This window comes from Hordeum vulgare, chromosome 6H (genome assembly GCF_904849725.1).
Source record: "Hordeum vulgare subsp. vulgare chromosome 6H, MorexV3_pseudomolecules_assembly, whole genome shotgun sequence".
In the NCBI taxonomy this organism is placed as follows: Eukaryota; Viridiplantae; Streptophyta; class Magnoliopsida; order Poales; family Poaceae; genus Hordeum; species Hordeum vulgare.
In genome coordinates, this window is record NC_058523.1 from 480,122,992 (window position 1) to 480,144,965 (window position 21,974).

Below are 21,974 nucleotides of genomic sequence, written 5' to 3' on the forward strand. Positions count from 1 at the left end.
CTCCCTCTCATACACAGCGGGGTGCGTTGGCCCCACCGGTAAGTGGCTTTAGGCCAAATACTCGGTTTTATTCACAGATACATAATCATGCAAATATCATATTCCTCCAAATACTTATATACGCAAATACATACATTGCATCTCATACATACATACATACATACATACGCAACTAATACACCTTTTATTTTATTTTTTTCTAACTCTCATCTCTCACAACTCTCTGTGTTAACACACAACACAGAGTGTGTGTTAACTTTCTCAACATAGAACAGAGCCAACTTCATCCCCTCCTACTGGAGTCAAACGTCGACGGATCGGAGCCCCGTTTGCCGGAACGGAACCGGGACGGCGAGGGGAACGAGATGGTGGGAGGAGCCCAAGGAGGGGCTCACTAACATTGTTGAGAAGGCCCGGTGAAGCCGGATTTCGCGGGAAGGCGGAGGTGACGGCGGTGATGGCGCGGTTTCGGTGGTGACGGTGACGGTGAGGACGGTGGTGACGGCGGTGACGATCGTCGGAGAGGGCCTCCCGGAGTCGTGGCCGGAGAGGTGAGCCCTCCGGTGAAGAAGGGGCCGGCCGGATCCGGCGAGGCGGAGGTGTCTCCCTGCCTGGTCCCTCCTGGACCGAGCGGGAGGAAGGGCCGACGTGGGGGACGATGCAGGGGCTCCTGCCGGTGGGGTTCCTCGAGGCTTGGAGGCGAGGTGGGAGACGAGGTGGGGCTCGGTCCTCGATGGGGAGGGACTGGGAGGCTCGAGAGGGAGAGGTGGCTCGCCGGCGGTGAGGGAGAGGAGAGGGAGGCCGGTGGGGGAGGTGGTGAGGCGCCGATCTGGGGGAGGGAACGAGAGGGAGAGTTGGGATTGTGGGGGGGGCGACGGGGGTCTGTGCGTGGGGGTGAGTGGATGCTACCGAGATGAGAGGGAGGGAGCCCCTCGGTGGGGAGGGGTAGGTGGGACGGGAGGTGTCGATGGGGGTGGGAGCCTCGTGACTGAGAGGGAGACATCTCGCGGGAGGGGGGCCCTCGAGGGGTAGGTGGGAAGCGAGCGGGAGGCAGGGGGTTCGCTGCTTGCTAGCTAGGGTTTGGTGCTTGTGGCCGGCTGGGCCACTTTGGCCCAGTCGACCACGGGGGGGGGGGGGGGGGGGGGGGAGGGGGGGGCTCAGTTGGCTTTGTTTATTTCTTTTCCACTTTACTATTTATTATTATTTAATTTTATATATTTCTTTTATGCTTTCTTTTATTGTTGTTCTTTTTAATACTTTCTTTTATTTATTTTTCTTTTAATGTTTATCATGAATTTATAATAATACTTTACTTTTGTTTTCAAAATTTGAATCCGGATGGACTTGAATCTACGCGGGTCCAAGATGGGAATTCGATGACGTGGCATCAATACCAGATGATCAGTGTAGCTTAATTACAATATTTACTGTAGCAAAAGTCGAGGATGTCACAATAGTGGACATAGGGATCAAGACCTATCAAAGTTAACTTGATTACATGATCAATCTCCTACGTGGGCCATATCAAGTCCTATCAAACTTAACTCGATTACATTAGCAAAGTCATAGTAACATCAATCTCAGAATATAGTAACATCAAGCCACGTGGGCCCCCACCCTAGTTGTGCCCTGTTGGCATGTGGCCCCCCTGGGAGCATTCCTCCGACAAGTCTTTGCTCCATAAATCCTTATAAATGCCAAAAACAATTCACAAAAAATTTCGTTCGATTCTGAGAACTTCCATTTCTGCACAAAAATAATATCAAGGTAGTTTTGTTGAACACAACATTAGTCCGGGTTCGTTTCACTCAAATCATGTAAGTTAGAGGCCAAAACCAGAGCAAAAGTGTGTGGAAAAGTAGATACATTGGAGAATTATCACACACTTAGATGCAAATTCACAGAAACTCTTGAGAGAAAAAATCTTTACTAACTCGTGAAGTAGGTTCATTACACAACAAAAAAGTACATGTTGTCGTGCTTCACATGGGTTAACTTGAGGTTGGTGCAGCTGAAAAGAACCCTCAAAGGATGATAGAAATGTTATTGTGCTCGACATGGGTAATCTTAAGGTTGATGCAGCTGAAAAGCTCCCTCAAAGGATTACAGAAATTCTATCATGATGAACACGGGTCATCCTGAGATTGGTGCAGGTGAAAAGCATCCTCATTATCAAAAGGCCCGCCATGTCTGAGCATGGGTTTCCGCCGGCGCCGAGCATGGGGCTTCCATGAAAGTGGGTAGTACATTTCCACCAGCACGAACCATGGGGCTTCCACGATAGTGGGTAGGAGTTTACACCAGCCGGAGCATGGGGCTTCCAAGAGAGTGGGAAAGGACTCTCACGTGCCGAGGGCCGCGTGCGTAGAGAGAACCCTATTGGGTCTACAACTCCATCTCGCTCATGTCCATGGAGTCGGGGATAAAACATGCAGAGATGTTGCATGTTCCATGTGTTTTGCACTAGGACACCCTCCACCATTTTGAGTCGTGCCGCATCGGGCGTGGAGATGGGTGTGGTCCTGACAATCAACCTAGGGGCAGGGTGCTTGGTACTCGTGATCTGTGTTGGGTTTTCCACAAAGACGAACGGGTTATCGCAACATAAAGTGGGTAAGTATTTCCCCCAGTTATGAAACCAAGGTTTATCAAACCAATAGGAATATCAACTACAACCATCTTCAGTGACTGCACACAAAAGAACAAACAACTTGCACCAAACACAGGCAAGAGGGTTGCCAATCCTCTTGTCTTGTTATTTGCAAGCAAGTGAGATGTGTAGATAATTGTAGGTAGTGAGATAAAATAAAACAAGTAAATAACAACAAGGTAATTAAGGTTTTATCAATATGTTATGATTAGACCTGGGGGCCACAACTTTCCCTAATGGCACCTCTCATGGAAAAAAAGCATACGGTGGGTAGGGAAATTTCTGTTGGGCAATTGACAAAAAAGCGAATAGTTATGCGGTATACACGACAATGGCCGTGTGTATATAGGCATCACGTCCATAAACAAATAGGCTCACTCCTTCCTGTACCTATTATTATTAATTCACTTCAAGAGCGCTTCTATGCTTGCCTCTCTATATATTAAGTTTATGATGAAGGAAGTAATGAATGGAGTAAGATGACATGATGTAGACAAAGTAAACTCAAGCAATATGAATAAACCCCATCATTTTACCCTTAGTGGCAGAAACAAAAATACACATATTTCCCCTTTGTCACTTGGATATAGAAATTCGCTAGATTGAACCTACCACAACGCAACTCTCTCACCGAAGAAATACCGATCTAGTTGGCCAAACTATTTCAATAGATCGGAGAGAATTACGAAGCTATCATAATCATGCACATTAGAATCATGTAATTATTCAGAGGTGACTCAAATATTTATCATGAATAATCTAAACATAAACCCACAATTCATCGGATCCCAAGAAACGCATGGCACAAAAGGAATTACATAATATGGATCAAAGCGAAGATGCGATGATCATTGTATTGAAGATCAGAGGGAGATTGCCATCTAGGTACTCACTATGGACCCATATGTCTGTGGTGAACTACTCACAGATCATCGTGAGGGCAGCAAGGTTGATGAAGAGGCCCTCCATGATGGATTCCCCCTCGGTCAGGGTGTCGGAACGGAGCTCTAGATGACCTCCCGTCAGAACAAAGACTTGCGGCGGCATAAAAAGTGTTTTGGAAGTCCCTCTTGTGTTTTTATGGTAGATGAAAATTTATAAGCCAACGAACGGAATTGGGAGGGCCACGAGGGAGGCACAAGCTATTAGGGCGCCCCTAGGTTGTGCCCTGGTAGCTTATGGGTCCCTCGTGAGGCCTCCATCCTTGTTTTGGTCCAGAAAAAATCATCAAAAAGTTTCAAGGCAATTGGACCCCGTTTGGTATGGAAAACCTACAAAGTGATAAACACGTAGAAAACAACAACTTGCACAGGGCACTGGGTCAATAGTTAGTGATAAAAATATAAAATGGTAAATAGATATCCCAAAAGCATACTAGAATGATAATATATTAGCATGGAATAATCAAAAATTATATATACGTTGGAGATGTATCAAGCACCCCCAAGCTTAATTCCTGCTTGTCCTTGAGTAGGTAAATGATAAAAACTAAATTTTGATGTGACATGCTATCCATGATGTAATCTTATGCATGTATGCTCATTGATAAACGATCTATTAGCAAACATTAACATATCAATACTTATAGGTATAAGCTACAAATCATTAATCTTTCAAAGTATACGATCCTTAAAGATTGTTTTACCCCCATCCATCTTTATTATATTAGCAAGGCATGGTTCCAACTTCACCACATCAATACAAATGTCAAGCACCACGGTGTTCAAGTCAGGCAATTGGATCGTACTTTTTCAATATGCATCAACTTTTCATTCATCATGCAGTACATGAGCATGAACCATTGGACATAGCATAAAGGTGGAAAAAAATATGGTGGTAGGTTTCAAAGGGCTAAAAGTGGATAAGACAGTCTCACATCAACTAGGCGTACCAACAAGCTAGGGATATGCCCATTGGTAAATATCGAGCGAGGAGCAGGGATTACCATGCAAACGATGCACAAGAGCTATAAGTGTATGAAAGCTCCACACAAGCTAAGTGGGTTGTGCATCCAACTTGCTTGATCATGAAGACCTCGTGCATTTGAGGATGCTTGTCGTTGGAATATACAAGCCAATTTTATGAATAAGTGATTCCCACTAGCATAAGAATGATTTAACATGAGACTCTCTATATGAAGAACAAGGTGCTACTTTGAGGCACAAGTGTGGCAAAGGATTGTAGCAAAGTACCTTCTCTATTTTTATATCATTTTTTCGTGGTGGGCTCATTTGGCCTCCCCAATTTTTATTTCCTCACTAGGACAATGCTATAATAATGATAATCATCACAATTTTATTTACTTACAACTCATCATGAAAACCGATAGGACAATATAACTCTGAATGAATGCCTCTAGTAGTGTACCAGGATGTGCAAAGATCTAGGGTGACATGTATAACAAACGGTCGCTTTGCCACAAATACTATGTCAGCTCTATATGACCATGCAAAGCATTATGATGATGAACAAACTAGTCATGTGAAGTGACGATGGCATTTGCATGGCATTATATCTCGGAATGGCTATGGAAATGCCATGATAGGTAGGTATGTTGGCTGTTTTGAGGAGGATATAAAAAAGATTATGTGCAACACACCATGTCATGTCACGGGGTTTATATGCACGAGCGAAAGTTGCACCGATCCTCAAGGTGAGAACGGGCAATGCATAGTATCAAAGAGGCTAGCAAATATGAGGAGGTGAGAGCTGTATGTCGATGGTGTCACATTAGTCATTAAGAACTCATATACATATTGCAAAGTTCTATTAGTTTTATCAGGAATCAAAGTACTACTTGCATGCCCCGAGGGACAGGGTTGGCTGGAGTTAACCGTCGCGCATCTTCGACTCAAACAACACACTGTTTTCAACGAGGAATAGAAATGCTCAAACATCATCACCATGCCTTTTTAATTTTTTAGATGAATAAGAAGTTTAACATATATTAATATCGACACCTATCTGAATTAATAATAATGCACTTACACCTTTTTCATATCACCACATCAATATCATTAACCCACAATTTCTCTATATTTGCTACTTGATGGTTTTTATCATCATTCATTGGATACTCATTATTTTTTATCTAGTCTTATGGCCCATGCAAATTACTATCACCATTTGTCCATCTCTCAAGAAAATATAAGTGAAGAACGATATCATAATATTTGTATAAAATCTACATGCCACCATGGTGAAAAATATATAAGTGAAGTACTAGAGCAACTACTAAGCTCAAAAGATGTAAGTGAAGCACATAGAGTATTCTAAGAAATTGTGATGATGTGATCTGTCTCTCAAATAGGTGTGTCTAGCAAACAATTATTGTGGTATATTGAAATTAAAAGCAAAAAAAGCAAAGGACGCTCCAAGCAAAACTCATATCATGTGACGAATAAAAATATAGCTCCAAGTAACACACCGATGGATTGAGATGAAAAGAAGGGATGCCTTTCGGGGCATCCCAAAGCTTAGACGCTTGAAATTACTAGAATATTACCTTGGGGTGCCTTGGCAATCCCCAATCTTAGGCTTTTTCTGCTCCTCAATCCTTTGTCCATCGGGACAATACCTAGAACTAGAAAACTTCAATAACATAAAACTCAACAAAACTTCATGAGATCTGTTAGTATAAGCAACATATTACATACTTTCAGGTGCTGTTACATATTTATTCTTATATTATTTATCATAGGGTAATGTATCTTAACTCCTCCATGGCTTATAACCCCCAATATAATCCATAGCATCATCAAAACAAGCAAACTATACATGCAAAAGCAGAATCTAACTAAAACAGAACAGTGCGTAGTTATCTGTAATGAACCTATACTTATGTAACTCCAAAAATTCTGAAAAATTAGTAAGACCCAAGAATCTGTATATAAATACTGTGTAATTAATTCAGCTTAAAAATAAATCCAATAAAATCACAGAAATTCTTATTTGAACATCAAAGTTCCTGTTTTTGCACTGTATCAATTCTACTCATCATGCAAATAATCCCAAAGGCTTTATTTCGCACAAAAAATAACTAAGACATAAAAACAAAGTCATTATAAAGGAAATAATCATGTTATCAAACACTAATAGAAAAAAAATTAAGATAACTATTGGGTTGCCTCCCAACAAACGCTACTATTTTACGCCCCTAGCTGGGCATATTGCATAGTTTCAAGTGTTGTCATCTTTGACACTCAAACCATAGGTGGATCTCATGATTGATTCATATGGTGACCTAATTAATTTTCAAGGGAAGTGTTGTGTTCCTTTCTTTAATGGAAATTGGAACCTTATATTTCTCTCTTTCATGTCAATGATTGCACCTATAGTTCATACGAATGGTCTACCAACTATAATTGGACAAGTAGGGTTGCAATCAATATCAATGACAATGAAATCTATAGGAACATAATTTTAATTTGAAATTATCACAACATCATTTATTCTACCCAAGGGTTTCTTGATGGTAGAATCAGCAATGTGCTAGTTTAGGGAACATTCTTTAATATTGGTGAGACCAAGCACATCACATAAAGTTTTAGGTATGGTCAAAACACTAGCACCAAAGTCACACAAAGCATTGCATTCATATTTATTTATCTTATTTTTTATATTAGGTTCCCACTCATCATGCAATTTTCAAGGAATAGACACTTCAAGCTCAAGTTTCTCATTATAAGCATTCATCATAGCTTCCACTATATGTTGAGTAAAAGTTTTATTTTGTTCACAAGCATTGGGTGAGCTAATAATGGTTTGCAGCAAGGAAATACATCGTACTAAAGAGAAATTATCATAATTAAATTCCTTGTAATCCAAAATAGTGGGCACATGACTTGTTAAAGTTTTGACCTCTCCAAACCCACCTTTTCCAGTTTTAGTATTAAAATCATTACCCTCCAAGATAGAATTGTCTCATATCGAGTCCCTTTATCATTAACATTAACAAAAGTAAACAAATATTAAATGGGAGAAGTACCAATCATTTTAAAATCTTCATCATGATTCCGGTAAAAACCGGGTGGAAGAGCTTTTTCTAGGAATTCCCGCTTAGCTTTCAACTTAGCGGTCCTCTCCTTAATTTTATTAATAGAAACTCAGATAGATTTAATAGTATCATTAAAATCATGCTTAGGAGGAAAAGCTTTTTTAAGAGTTTCTACATCAAGAACAATCATATCCATGTTTTAGCCAAAGTATTAACAACATGCAACTTCTCTTCTACCATAGTATTGAAAACTTTTTGAGAATTACTGAATTATCTTATTGTGTTCTCAATATCAGAGGGTATCCTATTAGAATTTATACAGGAATTTCCATAAGAATTATCATAAGAATTGCAATAACCATTAGGGTTATTACCGGGATACAACCTAGCATTGAAATTACCCCTAGAAGTATTGGTGTTGAAATTATTTTTCGAGACAAAGTTCACATCAGTAGGATCATTATATTACCATAATTATTTCGCGAGACAAATTAGACAAATGCATATGATTGGGATCAACATGAGTAATTTTATTAGCAGCCAAGTTCATAAGAGCATCCACTTTTTCACTCAAAGTAGCGATTTCCTCAAGAGAATTTACCTTCTTACCACTTGGAGCTCTCTAGGCATGCCATTGAGAATAGTTGGACATGATGATGTCCATAAGTTTGGTGTTCTCTCCTAAGGTCACCGCCATGAAGGTACCACCTGTAGGAGAACCTAGAATATTTCTAGACACAAAGTTTACTCCACCATAGAAATTTTGGATAATCATCCACAAGTTTAAACCATGAGTTGGATAATTTCTTATCATCAATTTCATCCAAACCCAAGCTTGTGCAACATGTTCATGATCTTTTTGTTTAAAATTCATTATTAGATTTCTAAGGGAGATGATCTTAGCAGGAGGAAAATACTTGGCAATAAAAGCATCTTTACACTTATCCCATGTTCCATTGCTATTACGTGGAAAAGTTGAAAACCAATCTTTAGCTTTCTCTCTTAGTGAAAAAGAAACTATTTTCATTTCACAATATCAATATCGATGTATTTTTTATTTTACACATCACAAAGTTCAAAAATAGTATCGAGATGTGAATAGGGATCCTCATTAGGACTTCTCGAAATTTGCTCTTCCATGACAAGATTCAGTAATGCCACATTAATAACAAATACATCTGCACTAGTGGAAGGTGGTATAGGAGTACTAATAAAATCATTATTATTAGTATTTGAGAAGTCATACAAGTTAGCAATATTTTGAGACAAGGTGACTGAGAAAGCAATGTAACTTGAAAGACAAATAAACTAGAGAGCGATGATGCAATCTACTGACAAGCTAAACAAGAAAAGATAAATATTTTTGTATTTTTATTTTTTATGAGACACACTAAATATACAGTAAATAAAAAGAGCAACAAGTGAATGAAATTTTGTGTGGAGTTACTTGGTAGTTACTGATGATATTCCCCGACAACGACGCCACAAATCCTTCTTGATACTCATCATATGTGTTGGGTTTTCCTTGAAGAGGAACGGGTTATCACCTCACAAAGTGGGTAAGTATTTCCCTCGGTTTTGAAACTAAAGTTTATCGAATGAACAGGAATATGAATCACAACTGTCTTCAGTGGCTGCACACAAAAGAACAAACAACTTGCACCCACCACGGGCAAGAGGGTTGTCAATCCTCTTGTGTTGTTATTTGCAAGCAAGTGAGATGTGTAGATAATTGTAAATAGTTAGATAAGATAAAAGAAATTAAATAACAACAAGGTAATGCAGTTTTTATAAATATGTTATGATTAGACTCGGGGCCATAGCTTTCCCTAATGGCATTTCTCATGGAAAAATAGCATACGATGGGTAGACAAATTACTGTTGGGCAATTGACAGAAAAGCAGATAGTTATGCGATATTCACGGCAATGATCATGTGTATATATGCATCACGACCATAAACAAATAGGTGGACTCCTACCTACACCTATTGTTATTACTTCACTTCAAGGGTGCTTCTATGCTTCCCTCTCTATGTATTAAGTTCATGACGAACGAAGTAATGCATGGACTAAGATGACATGATGTAGCAAGCAATATGAATAAACCCCATTGTTTTTCTTAGTAACAGCAACAGAAAGACACATCTTGTCCCCTTCTATCACTGGGATACAGAAATTCGCGAGGTTGAAGCTACCACAACGCACCTCTCTCACTGAAGACGTACCGATCTAGTTTGCTAGACTATTTCAATAGATTAGAGAGAATTCCAAACCATCATAATCATACACATAAGAATCATATAAGTATTCGGAGGTTACACAAATATTTATCATGAATAATCTGAACATAAACCCACAATTCATCGGATCCCAATAAGTGCATCGCACAACAGGAATTACATCATATGGATCAAAGCGAAGATGCAATGATCATTGTATTGTATATCAAAGAGAGATACTTCCATATAGGTACGTACTATGGACCCGTAGATCAATGTGAACTACTCACACATAATCGTGAGGGCAACAAGTTTGATGAATAGGACCTCCATGATCGACCCCCTCCAGCAGGGTGCCGGAAGGGAGCTCCAGATGGCCTCCCGTCGAAACACAAACTTGCGGCGGTGTAAAAAGTGTTTTGGGACTCCCTCTAGTGTTTTCAGGGTAGATGAGAATTTATAAGAAAAATAACGGAGTCGGGAGGTCCAGGAGAGAGGTACAAGCTATTAGGGCGCCCCCAGGCCGCGGCCTTTTAGCTTGTGGGCCCCTCGTGAGGCCTCCAACGTTCTTCCGATGCTCGTTGGTCTTCTTTTTGTCCATAAAAGTCATCAAAAAGGTTCAGGCCAATTGGACCCTGTTTGGTATGGAAAACCTGCAAAGTGAAAAACACACAGAAAACAACAACTGGCACTAGGCATTGGGCCTATAGGTTACTTCTAAACACTAATATGAAATGGTAAATAATTACCCTAAAAGCATACTAGTATGATAATATATCAACATACATCGATCTTCATGTCCGGACCATTCCAGAACTCCTCGTGATGTCCGGGATCTCATCCGGGACTCCGAACAACCTTCGTTCACTAACATAAATAACTCAACTATACCGAAACGTCACCAAACCTTAAGTTTGCAGACCCTGCGGGTTCCAGAACTATGCACACATGACCGAGACACTCTCCAGTCAATAACCAATAGCTGGACCTGGATGCCCATATTGTCTCCTACATATTCTAAAAAGATCTTTATCGGTCGAACCACGATATCAAGGATTCAATCAATCCCATATATTGTTCCCTTTGTCCATCGGTATGTTTACTTGCTTGATATTTGATCGTCGATATCTCCATACCTAGTTCAATCTCGTTACCGGCAAGTCTCTTTACTCGTTCCGTAATACAAGATCCCATGACTAACTCCTTGGTCACATTGATTGCAAGCTCATTGTGATGTTGTATTACTGAGTGGTACCTAGAGATACCTCTGCATCATAGGAGTGACAAATCCCACTCTCGATTCACGCCAACCCAACAAACACCTTCGGAGTTACCTGTTGAGCACCTTTATAGTCACCGAGTTACGTTGTGATGTTTGATAAACACAAGGCATTCTTCCGGTGCCCGGGAGTTGCATGATCTCATGGTCATAGAAACAGATACTTGACATACACAAAATAATAGCAATAAACTCACATGATCACATGCTACGTTCATAGTTTGGGTCTTGTCCATCCCATCATTCTCCGATGTGATCCCGTTATCAAATGACAACTCATGTCTATGGTCAGGAAACCATGACCATATTTGATCAACGAGCTTCTCCTTAGAGGCTCACTAGGGACAGTGCATTGTCTATGTACCCACACATGTATTTGAGTTTCCAATCAATACAATTCTAGCATGGATAATAAACGATTATTATGAGCAAGGAAATATAATAATAACTAATTTATTATTGCCTCTAGGGAATATTTCCAACAGTTTGGGCTATCGGTGGCTTAAAACCCTACTACTGCTTGTATTTTGTTGCCTTGGAAAAGGGAGAGCTTGAGGCTCTAGTACACGGGGTGTTGGGGGAGAGAATGGCTCAATCCCCTTACATGGTGTCGCGCGTCCCCTCTTGTAGTTCCTTTGCCCTCTTACCCAAAAATATCGGCGAGAAAGGGCAGCCATAGAGTGGCAATTCAAAGGGGACAAGAATTTGGTCCTATCATCACGAAAGGTGATCTTCACGTGATAAAGTAGCCTTCGTGACGCGGTCATGGGCTTGGTGATGATCTTTGTCCAGCAGCGCTAATCCATCCGATCTTCTATCACCGAAATGGTAAGATTGTGCCACCTGCGCTTGGAGTGGCAACTGGCGCTGCACCTTAATCATCAAAGGGGAAATCCTCCTTGTTTGTGCCGACTCGCACGGTGCCTACTGTACTCCAATGGAGTGCACCTCCCACGTGATGGGCATGGGGACATACAGTTGGCGCCACACATCGAGCCGCACGAGTCCGCCTTGCGGGAGGAGCCTCGTGGGGCACCTTGGAGCTTGTGGGCCCTAGGAGGGTGTGAAACGACGGTGAGTGACCTGGCGAGGCACGCCCCTCGTGAGGCGGCTCCCTCCTCAACTGTTGGGGCATGCTTGTCTCTCTCGGGCTGGCCTACGCTTCGTCCTCTTGACCAGCGGCAGATGGGCCGTGGTACCCCAGGTCCCACTGGGCCAACAAGTTCCATTCTCAGAAATGTAGCATCGATATTCAATTTGTAAGAACCTATAAGTGGTTTTCTCCATGATATTTCATGCGTATACCTTAAACGCTTGGTAGAGAGATTTGTCGTGAAAGCCTGAATGGCGAAAGACGTTCTCACTGAAGGATCTACCTACTTTAATTTAATGACCTCTCATCTTTGCCACCATATCTACCAGGCCCCAACTACAGCTATTTCCTTCACCCCCATTTGTCCAAGAACAAGTGATGATTGTTGGCAGTTTTGAAGAATCTCTCCAAATATTATAGACCCCGACTGATCCACGAATATTAACTCAACAATAATATCGTGAATACCGAGTGACATCGATACTTCATGAGCTCGTTTACATGTGAATAATAAATGCTTCATGCACTACTACAATCAGGGAATTTGCCATCAGCCAATTCTTTGTCGTCTAGTAGCTGATGGCAAAGAGCCTACTTGCCGTCAGCTGCCACAAAAGAGACGGCAAAGACTTGGCTCATGGGAAAGACAGTGTTTGCCATCAGCCAAGTCTTTGCTGTCTGCCAGCACACGACTCACAAGGAGAAGGCAGACGACAAAGAGCCCAGGCCCTGCCCCAACACTTTGCCGTCTACGAGCAGACGACAAAGTGGATGACCCATAAAGGCCTACGTCGCCCCCACCATCCCTCTTTGCTGTCTGCTGCCACTCGTTTGCCGTCCGCTATCGGACGGCAAAGGGGATGTCCCCATAATAGCCGACGTGTCCCCCACCCCCACCCACCCCAACCTCTTCCTCCCTATCTCTCTCCCTCGCCCTCACCCATCCCCCAAGAGCCGCCCACCACCGGAGATTCCCCATGCCGGCCACCCCTCGCCCACCCTCTGCATGTGCCAGCCTCACGCCGGCCACCCCTCCCCTTGTAGGAACCCCTCCCCGCGCCGGCCACCCTCACTCCTCCCCGTGCCAGTCATCCCCTCCCCACGGCTCTCCCGATAGCTACCCCGCATCGGCCACCTCTCCCTGCACCGGCCACCCCCGCTCTTCCTCACTCCGGCCAACCCTCCCTACATCCCTCCCTATGTCGGCCCTGCGTCGGCCACCCCTCCCTGGGTCGGCCACCCCCGCTCCTTCCTATGTCGGCCACCCCTCCCCACAGCCGGTGCCCTTTCCTCGCCCGGCGCCACTGCCCTACTTGGCGCACCACCGGCCCGGCCCACACCGGGCCAGCGCCCCACTGCCCCAGCCTCTTCACACTGCCTCCAACGCCGACCCCACATAGGTGAGGTTTTCCCCCCTTTTGTTGTTTAATGCTATGTTAGTTTAATTTGGTGCTACATTAGATTAGTGATAGGTTTAGTTTAGTGTTATGCTAGTGATAGGTTTTAGTTTAGTGATGGGTTAGTGATAGGTTTAATTTATTGCTATATATGTTTACTGATAGGTTTTTTTTCCTTCTATTTTTGTTCTTTTTTTATGTGTAATTGTTAGGTTATACATTAGATTTAGTGGTATGTTATATTAGATTAGATTTTTTCTGTTTTAGTGCTAGGTTTAGTTTATTAGTCATAATTAAAAGAAGTGGAAAAAAGATGAAGAAGAAAAGAAGAATAAGTAGAAGAAGGAAGGAGAAGAGGAGGAGGAGGAGGAGAAGAAGAAGAGGTAGAAGAAGGAGAAGAAGTAGTAGTAGTAGTAGTAGTAGTAGTAGTAGTAGTAGAAGAAGAAGAAGAAGAAGAAGAAGAAGAAAGAAGAGGAAAAGGGAAAAGAAGGAAGAAGAAGAAGAAGAAGAAGAAGAAAAGAAGAAGAGGAGGAGAAGGAAAGAAGAAGAATAAGAAGTAGAAGAAGAAGATAAGAAGAAGAAGAAGAGGATAAGGAAATAAGAAGAAGAAGAAGAGGAACTATCAATGCTTTATGTGACTTGATGTCACTAGTAAAAGGGCCCGTGCGTTGCAACGGGAGAAAATAAAACACACGCTCTTAATTTATGAAAAATGGTCTATAATCTGAGACTACAGATATAGTCTTACCCTACAAAAGTTCAGTTCAAGATTCCACATGTCTTCTATTTTTACACGGTTTGCATGTAGATTTAATACATATAAAGAAACGGGAAAGTGACCTTCAATTTCATCTTCAATCCAGATTTTGTTGACGTATTCATCCCCAATCGGGATTAGTACCGCTATGAAAGAAAGACGAATAACGAATTATTTATTAAAATTGCACCATAGATAATTTTTTATTAAATTTTTAACATGTAAAATAATATCATATTCGAATTCTACATATTTTTCTTATCAAATTCCATATATAATATGTTGAATTTGAATTTACGATTTAAAAGATATGAGTATTTTAAAAAACATTTAATAAATCACTGTTTCATACTCAATTTGATATTCTTTGGGTTGACATTTTCAATGTATCAATCAGCATTTGGTCAGTTCAATACGTGAAACAAATCACCGCACGGTGCCTACCAAAGCATCTTATATGGAATGGCGGCGATTCAGGCAGCCTTTTTGTCTGATTACAATTGCAATGGAGGTGTTGCAGTTCTTGGTGAAATTTTAAGTTTCATCCTTGTCTGAGAAATACGAATCTGTTGATGAAAAATTCTTTTCGAGATGTTTTATTTATTTTATTGTGTATTGTATCTAATGCTTAAAGCTGACCGATGATGATCAACCTAAATACTTTCATTCTTCTGATGTGCTACCTCATGGCGCGGTGTGGAAGCAATTTGGAGACCTAAGCTGAGGAAATGCTTGATTATATCATTCTTACCCAACAATTGCCAATTTTGCTATTTATTCCATGTTTTGCTTGTAGTTTGCGATGAAAAACATGTTTTGTCTTTGTTGCTTCACAACTGCAAGGATGGTCTGTTGTTAACAGTTTGTTCATCCCGTAGAGGGAAGCATAGATGAACGGAAACACCGGCCAGCATTAAACAACACGACGTTCGAACAAACCACGTTATACATATTTTTATTTCTCGAGATTTTAGTTCCTCATTTTGTTGCTCTTTAATGCATTGCATTCGTCTGGTGGAAGAAAGCCATAGCATTACACGTGCTTCGCTCGCTTAAACTTGCAGAACTGTCGAAGATATGGCACAATAGATATTGAAGCAAAGTAATCGGTGGACTGTTATTGCAGGGGAATTATTGGTGGACTGTTATTGCAGCAGCAATTATGTTAATTTGAAAATGCAAACCCAGTGTCATCAAATTAATGCAATGAGGATTTAATTTGGGTGCATGGATAGTAGGAATCTGTTTAAACATCACTTTTTCGAGCAAGCAGTCAATTTCGTCCGGTGATGATCAAACTAAATACTTTTGTTCTTCTAATGCAATATCTCATAGCTTGGTACAGAAGTGATTTGGAGACCTAAACTGAGGAAACACGCTATATTTAAAAACATTTCTTGTTACAATTTCATATTCTTTTAATAGTGGCTTTACAAATGAAAAATATTTTTCCTTTCGTGTTATATTGTTTTGCGGTGTTTTTTCTTGGCATACGTTCCTTCACATCTGGAAGATTGCCCTGATGTTAAGTATTTTTTTAAACTGCACACATTATACCAATCAATAAAAACAGAGTGTGGAAACTGCGAGGACATGATATGTTTCTAGGAATCTTTGTAGAAATAACATCACATAATAAAATAATATTGCAAATAAGCTCCTGGAAACAACCAAATCTCAACCGCTGGTCAAACGCCAGCGGTCAAAGCAGTCTTCTGATCTTTAGATTAGCTGGGGGAGGCTTTGCTTCCCTCAGTGATGCTTGTCTTGTAGTCTTGAAAACATTTTTTATCTGTTTCATGCACAATTTGGTTTCTTAAGTGTCTTCAAGATGATCTATCTATTTCTTAACAATTTGGTTTCCTTTGTGTTTTGGTTACCTACCCGAGGGACCTATGGATGGACAGCCCTGCCCATGCTGTGTCTAGTTTGCCTTCGGATAATAACAAGTGAATGTTCATCAATGATCTTGCTTTAAAACTCTATTTTTCTTGAGATGAAAGCGTTTGCTGACATCCGATTAAGTTTGGTCAAACAAAATACCGCTAGTTTTGTAGTGTGTATTTTCAGTCCTATAATGATGAAATTTGTGGAACGAGCTACGATTCAGGTAGCCCCTTTGTCTGATTTCGGTGGCAATGGAGGTGTTGCGTTGCTTAGTGGCAAGGGAACAAAAATACTATGAATCACAGGAGGCCTTATGAACAGGATATTTGACTGAACATGATCAGAGGTTTGACTGAAAAAAGAACCTCATGATCTTAAACTCACTCGAAATGAACGTGATCTTTAACTAACTAAACAATTGAAAGCAAACACATAATAGTGGCACAGCTATTTATTTGGTTTCATATATTTATAATTGTTCCTTACAAACCATGAATAACTAAAATTCTTACCTATCTAACAACTGAATGAGTAAATCCTCTGCTCTTCAGATGAGCTGAGGGGGAGGCTGTGCTTCACAACTGGAAGAATGGTCTGTTGTTAACAGTTTGATCATCCTGTTGAGGGAAGCATAGATGAATGGAAACACGGGCCAGCATTAAACAGCATGCCGCTTTATCAAACTGCATCTTGTTACCTGTCTTTTGGCACATTTTGTAGCATTAGACAATGTGACTATTTCTTTTCTTGAGATTTTATTTTTGTTTGTGATTTTATTGTTTCATTTGGTGGACGTGACATAATTTTGATTTCTTGATGTTTTGTTCTATAAACAATCAATTCTGGTGGTGTTTCATTTCTTTTAGTTTCTGTTCTGTGATTGCGTTCTTGATTTAGATGGAAGTGAGTATCCTTTCCCCAGTTTATCGACTATGATTATACTGTGCGAAAATATCAGAGTATTCTAAGCCAGAAATCTGATCCATCTTGCCCAACAATCCCTGCCCCCCCTGTTCTCTGTTCGTATTTTACCTTTGTTTTCTCTGTTTATATTTTACCTTTTTTTCTCTTTGTTGGTATTTTACGTTTATTTTTCTGTTCGTATTTGTAAATTGGATGGAAGTGAGGATCCTTTCCCCAAATGATCGACCATGATTATACTGTGCACAACTATAATCCCACCGGGATTCCAAGCCAGAAATCTGATCCATCTTTGTTATCTTTGCCACCCTGTTTTTTGATTTCGTTTTGTTTTTACTATTGATAAACTGAATGGAAGTGAGGATCGTTTCGTTTTGTTTGTTAGTCCCTCTGGATTAGTATATATTAGTCGGCTTGTCACCAGATAATCATCTTAGTCGGTCACGCATTACGCGATGTTTGCCTCGATAGTTACCCATCCGCCCATAATGTAAGACGTTTTTGCAAGGTAGTTTTATTCTTATGCATTAAAAGGATCTGCATGCATAATAGGTGTCATATGTTTGTAAATTAATTTTAGTTTTTGGGTTCTGTTTTATGATGGGCTGAGGTGATGCTAAAACAAGATATTCCTGAGATTTTCTTTGAGAAATACAATATCTAATGTTTGTTTTCTTCTATACACTTGCACATGTTTTAGCCATTACTCTGTACCATATGATTGTAGCTTCTGCTGTGAATAGCTACAATATACAATGGGCATCTACAATACTTGTTCCCATAAAAGAATTGTACATGATCCAATACTCAATTATCTATTTAGTCTAGTAGTCTTAAAAACATCATATGTTTCACTCAATACTCAATTTTTTGTTGGCATTCTCACTTGCCAATGGAAAAACCATATGAATCTTTGACCTGTTCGGTTTAACATTTTAGTTCATGGTGCATTATGTGTATAGATCCAACGATGGACAACTGTTGCATCATTGGCATCGGAAGCTCAAGAACACTCATGATAAACAAGATCATGCCTTTTGTTTATTTATCAAAATAAACAATTAACATGATCTCAACTTACTCACAGTGAACACATGATCAGGCCTTTTGATCTAAGTATACAATTAACATTGATCTTAACTGACTCATGGTCTTTTAACTAACTCACCATGAACACAGCCCTTTAACTGACCTAACTCACCAAACAATTAAAGGCAAACAGTTCGGCGCAGTTTGATTTCCTGTACAAAGATGCTTAAATAACACTGACATTTGTTTTTTAAGAATAACCGACATATATTTCTAGTTGTCCTTTACATTACAAACAGCCTAAATGAATCATGCTAGAAATCAATTCAGATATACACACAGACTAACAAACCGACTACAATATATAGCGAATAACTACCATACTTGTTTGTATAAAAGAATTGTACACGATCCAATACCACCATCTCTAGGAATTCCAATCCAAGGTCCTAATCTCCTTCCCCACCAACAAGCTCATGCTCTGCACCATAACTTCTATGCCAAGGTGTACTGACATGCGCAAAATGTTCACTAGCTCTTCTACAAGAAGTAGGTCAGCTGCTGCTTCTTCCTCGACCCTCCTTCGCCGTAGAGTTCGTTCCACTGCTTCAGTTTGTTCATAACGGCACCCTCCGCGGCAAAGCTCACTGCAACCTAGAGTCCACAGACGACGTTCAGTGATCTGTTTATGTAGTTCTACCAACACAAACATGCAGTGCCGGCCAGGGCAGCAAGCAACTCACATGATTCTTGGCCTGCCTCAGGTCTTCCATTGTCAGTGGCCTAAGGTCGATGAATGCTTCCTTGTCACCAGCAGCCTTGGTTTCTGAACTATCCTCTTTGCTTTCTGAACTGGCCTCTTTCTATCTGATGAATCCACCTTCTCTGAATTGTTTTCTTTGTTATCTGAACTCACCTTCTTGCTCTCTGACTTGTCTGAATCCTCTGCTGCCGCGGCGGTTTTTTGTTCCACCTCTGTTTTCCTTATTTCCTGAGGCATCAAAATAGTATATAGGTGTTTGTTCATGGTTTGCTCAGCAGCAATTCAAAGGCATCAAACAGTAAATGCAAAAAAGTTAAGAAGCAAAACATTTTCTGAGTAACCTTACCATCTCTTTCAACCGTTCTATCTTCAGGAGCTCCCTAACCGGTCGATAAGCAGCTGTAACACAAAGATTCTGGGTGCAAAAGGAAAATTAACAACTTTCAGTGATTCAATCAGATTGACAGTAACTACCTACTGAATCAGGTTAAATAAACCTTAAGATCACTGCCGTTGTAACCTTCGATCATAGCTGCAAGCCAAAAGGGACCAGGTGGGGGCGATGCTCACCTGCGCCACTTGCGAAGGAGGGTGCCCTCCTCCCTGCCCATCTCGGCCAGCGGCAGCAGGACGGGGCCGTCGTCGTCCCCGCCCCCAAAGTCCGAGTCGGGGAAGAAGGGCGAGGGGGCGTACCCGCCGGAGACGTATTGGACGGGGACCGCAACACCGTCGGAGTCCGCGGCGATCTCCTCGTCCACCTCCTCCTCCTCCTACTCCTCCTCCTCGGGACCAGCGTCGGTGAAGGAGGGGTACCCGGCGTCCACGAAGGAGGCGTACCCTCCCGTGCTGCCATCGGCCGCCACGGCGTCAGTGGTGTCGTTTTCAGTGTCGTCGAAGGGTGGGAGGCGGTGCGCTGGAGGTCGTCCGTAGCGCTGCCGTCGTCAGCGGCGAAGAAGGGGTCCATGGTGGGCTGCGGCGGCGCCGCGACGGTGGTGGCTCTCCACGGAGGTGGCCACTGATGCTCGGAACATTGGAGGCGCGATCCATCGAGGGAGCTCGAGATGCGGCGGATCTTGGATAGGATAGATGGGGGCGCGACGGAGGAACCGTCATGTTCTCGTGCGGATAGGATAGATTGACTTACAGAGGGACTGCGAGTTGAATACCCAAAAGTGGAGGGTCTTTTCTGCAAAAGTGCCGACGACGGACGATAGAAGCACTACACGCTTTATTATTAGGGGAGATTAGTAATATTATTTCTTTCATAGTTTGAACAGTCAACGCTTTATGTGATGTGATGTCCTAATTTTTTCACTTGGTAAAATTTATAGGCTTCGTGCTATTTTATCTACTTGGAGTCATCATCGTTGAAGGTTTTGTTCCGTGATCCCACCGTTGTTCGACTACCTCATCTACAAGAGAGGGTGAGCTACAAATCCACCTTCACCTCCTATGCTCTTTTAATCACGTCAGTAGATTTCATTTTCATGCTAAGTCACGTAACCTACGCGTATCCCGTCTGAAAGGCTTGCATCGATAAATATGCATTCATTTCTATATTTATCACCGTAACTCATTCGGATTGTCCAGTGATTTCCACGGACAACCCGAGTATGTGCAAAGTGAGTACGTTCTCCATGCTCTACTTCATTCGAAGAAAAAAATCATCAGCGCCTCCCCATTGTTCTTCGGATGCACATTCTCTCGGCTTTTTGCCAAGACGTGTATTTGGAGAATGGTGGGGAGATGTTGCCGAAATATTGTCTCGAAATGGGGTAGAGCATGGAGAACGTACTCACTGTACACATACTCGGGTGTGATTAGGACCTATCTTTATCTATTAGCATGTAGGTTGCATCGACGTAATAAAATTGACAAACTAGATTAACTCATGAATATACATGCTGAATTATAAATATATGTATATATTTGCTATCTTTAGCAGCCAGGCAAGATGGGTGATCGTGCATGGATGTACACCGGTCACACTAGTCACAAAGAGATGACCAAAGAATTGTTTATAAAAACCGGGGAGTTTGTGAAAGCCACATTTGCAAATGGCCAGGAAACAAACTGGTGCTCCTGTCCTGGGTGCGACAACTATAAAAAGAGGATAGAGGCTGAAATGATGAAACACTTGCAGAGGAGGGGTTTTAAGCCTAATTATACGGTGTGGACATTTCATGGTGAGTATATACAATGCACCAAAGCTAAGGTGGTTCGTCGCCGCACGACGAGCATGGTACCGGGATTAAAAGCATGGTGCAAAACTTTGATGATGCTCGGGATTTGGATGATGAGATGTAGGAAACTGCAAAGGACTTCTATGAAATGTTGGAGTCTTCAAAACATCCTCTCCACGAGCACACTGAGCTTTGTCAGCTGGAGGCCATTGCACAAGTAATGGCTCTGAAGGCTCAGTTCAACTTGGGAAGGGAATGCTACGACGCGATGATGACACTATTTGGACGCTTTCTACCCAAAGGCCATGTCATGCATGCAAACCTGTACTAGTCGGACAAAATACTTCGTGTACTTAAGATGCACTATGAGAAGATACATGCCTGTGAGAAAGGACGTGCCTTATTTAGGAAGGAGTATGCGTACTTGGACTATTGTACCATTTTCAGACTATGGGCGAGAAGAGACAGACCAAAATCCCAGTTAATGTTCTTCGATATATGCCAATCATACCAAGGTTTCAACGTCTTTTCATGGTCGAAAAGACGGCCAGACATATGACATGGCACAAATTGGGCAAAAAACCAAACTAGATGCAGATGCAATTAAGATGGCAGTGCACACAACGGATGGGGAAGCGTGGAAGGACTTCAATGCATTACATCTGGATAAAGCGACGGATACAAGGCATCCTCGAGTTTGTTTCGTCATAGATGGGTTCAATCCCTTTGGTATGATGGCAACCCAATACATTTGTTGGCCTGTATGTGTCATTCCACTCAATCTCCCCCCCCCCCCGAA

General features: G+C 41.6%; 2 non-coding genes and 4 pseudogenes across 2 annotated transcripts; 5 read left to right on the plus strand and 1 right to left on the minus strand.

Annotated features, from left to right (window-relative positions):
- The first annotated feature begins 15,028 nt into the window (after nucleotides 1-15,028).
- LOC123406548 lies at nucleotides 15,029-15,122 on the plus strand (annotated as a pseudogene).
- A 549-nt stretch (nucleotides 15,123-15,671) lies between these two features.
- On the plus strand, nucleotides 15,672-15,767 carry LOC123406549 (annotated as a pseudogene).
- Nucleotides 15,768-16,848: 1,081 nt separating this feature from the next.
- Nucleotides 16,849-16,994, plus strand: LOC123406690. The gene has a single exon (XR_006612350.1). It is a non-coding gene; the product is annotated as a small nucleolar RNA snoR137 (small nucleolar RNA).
- Nucleotides 16,995-17,176: 182 nt separating this feature from the next.
- On the plus strand, nucleotides 17,177-17,265 carry LOC123406530 (annotated as a pseudogene).
- Nucleotides 17,266-17,395: 130 nt separating this feature from the next.
- LOC123406527 lies at nucleotides 17,396-17,490 on the plus strand. The gene has a single exon (XR_006612215.1). It is a non-coding gene; the product is annotated as a small nucleolar RNA Z103 (small nucleolar RNA).
- A 2,068-nt stretch (nucleotides 17,491-19,558) lies between these two features.
- LOC123405634 lies at nucleotides 19,559-20,105 on the minus strand (annotated as a pseudogene).
- Nucleotides 20,106-21,974: the final 1,869 nt, after the last annotated feature.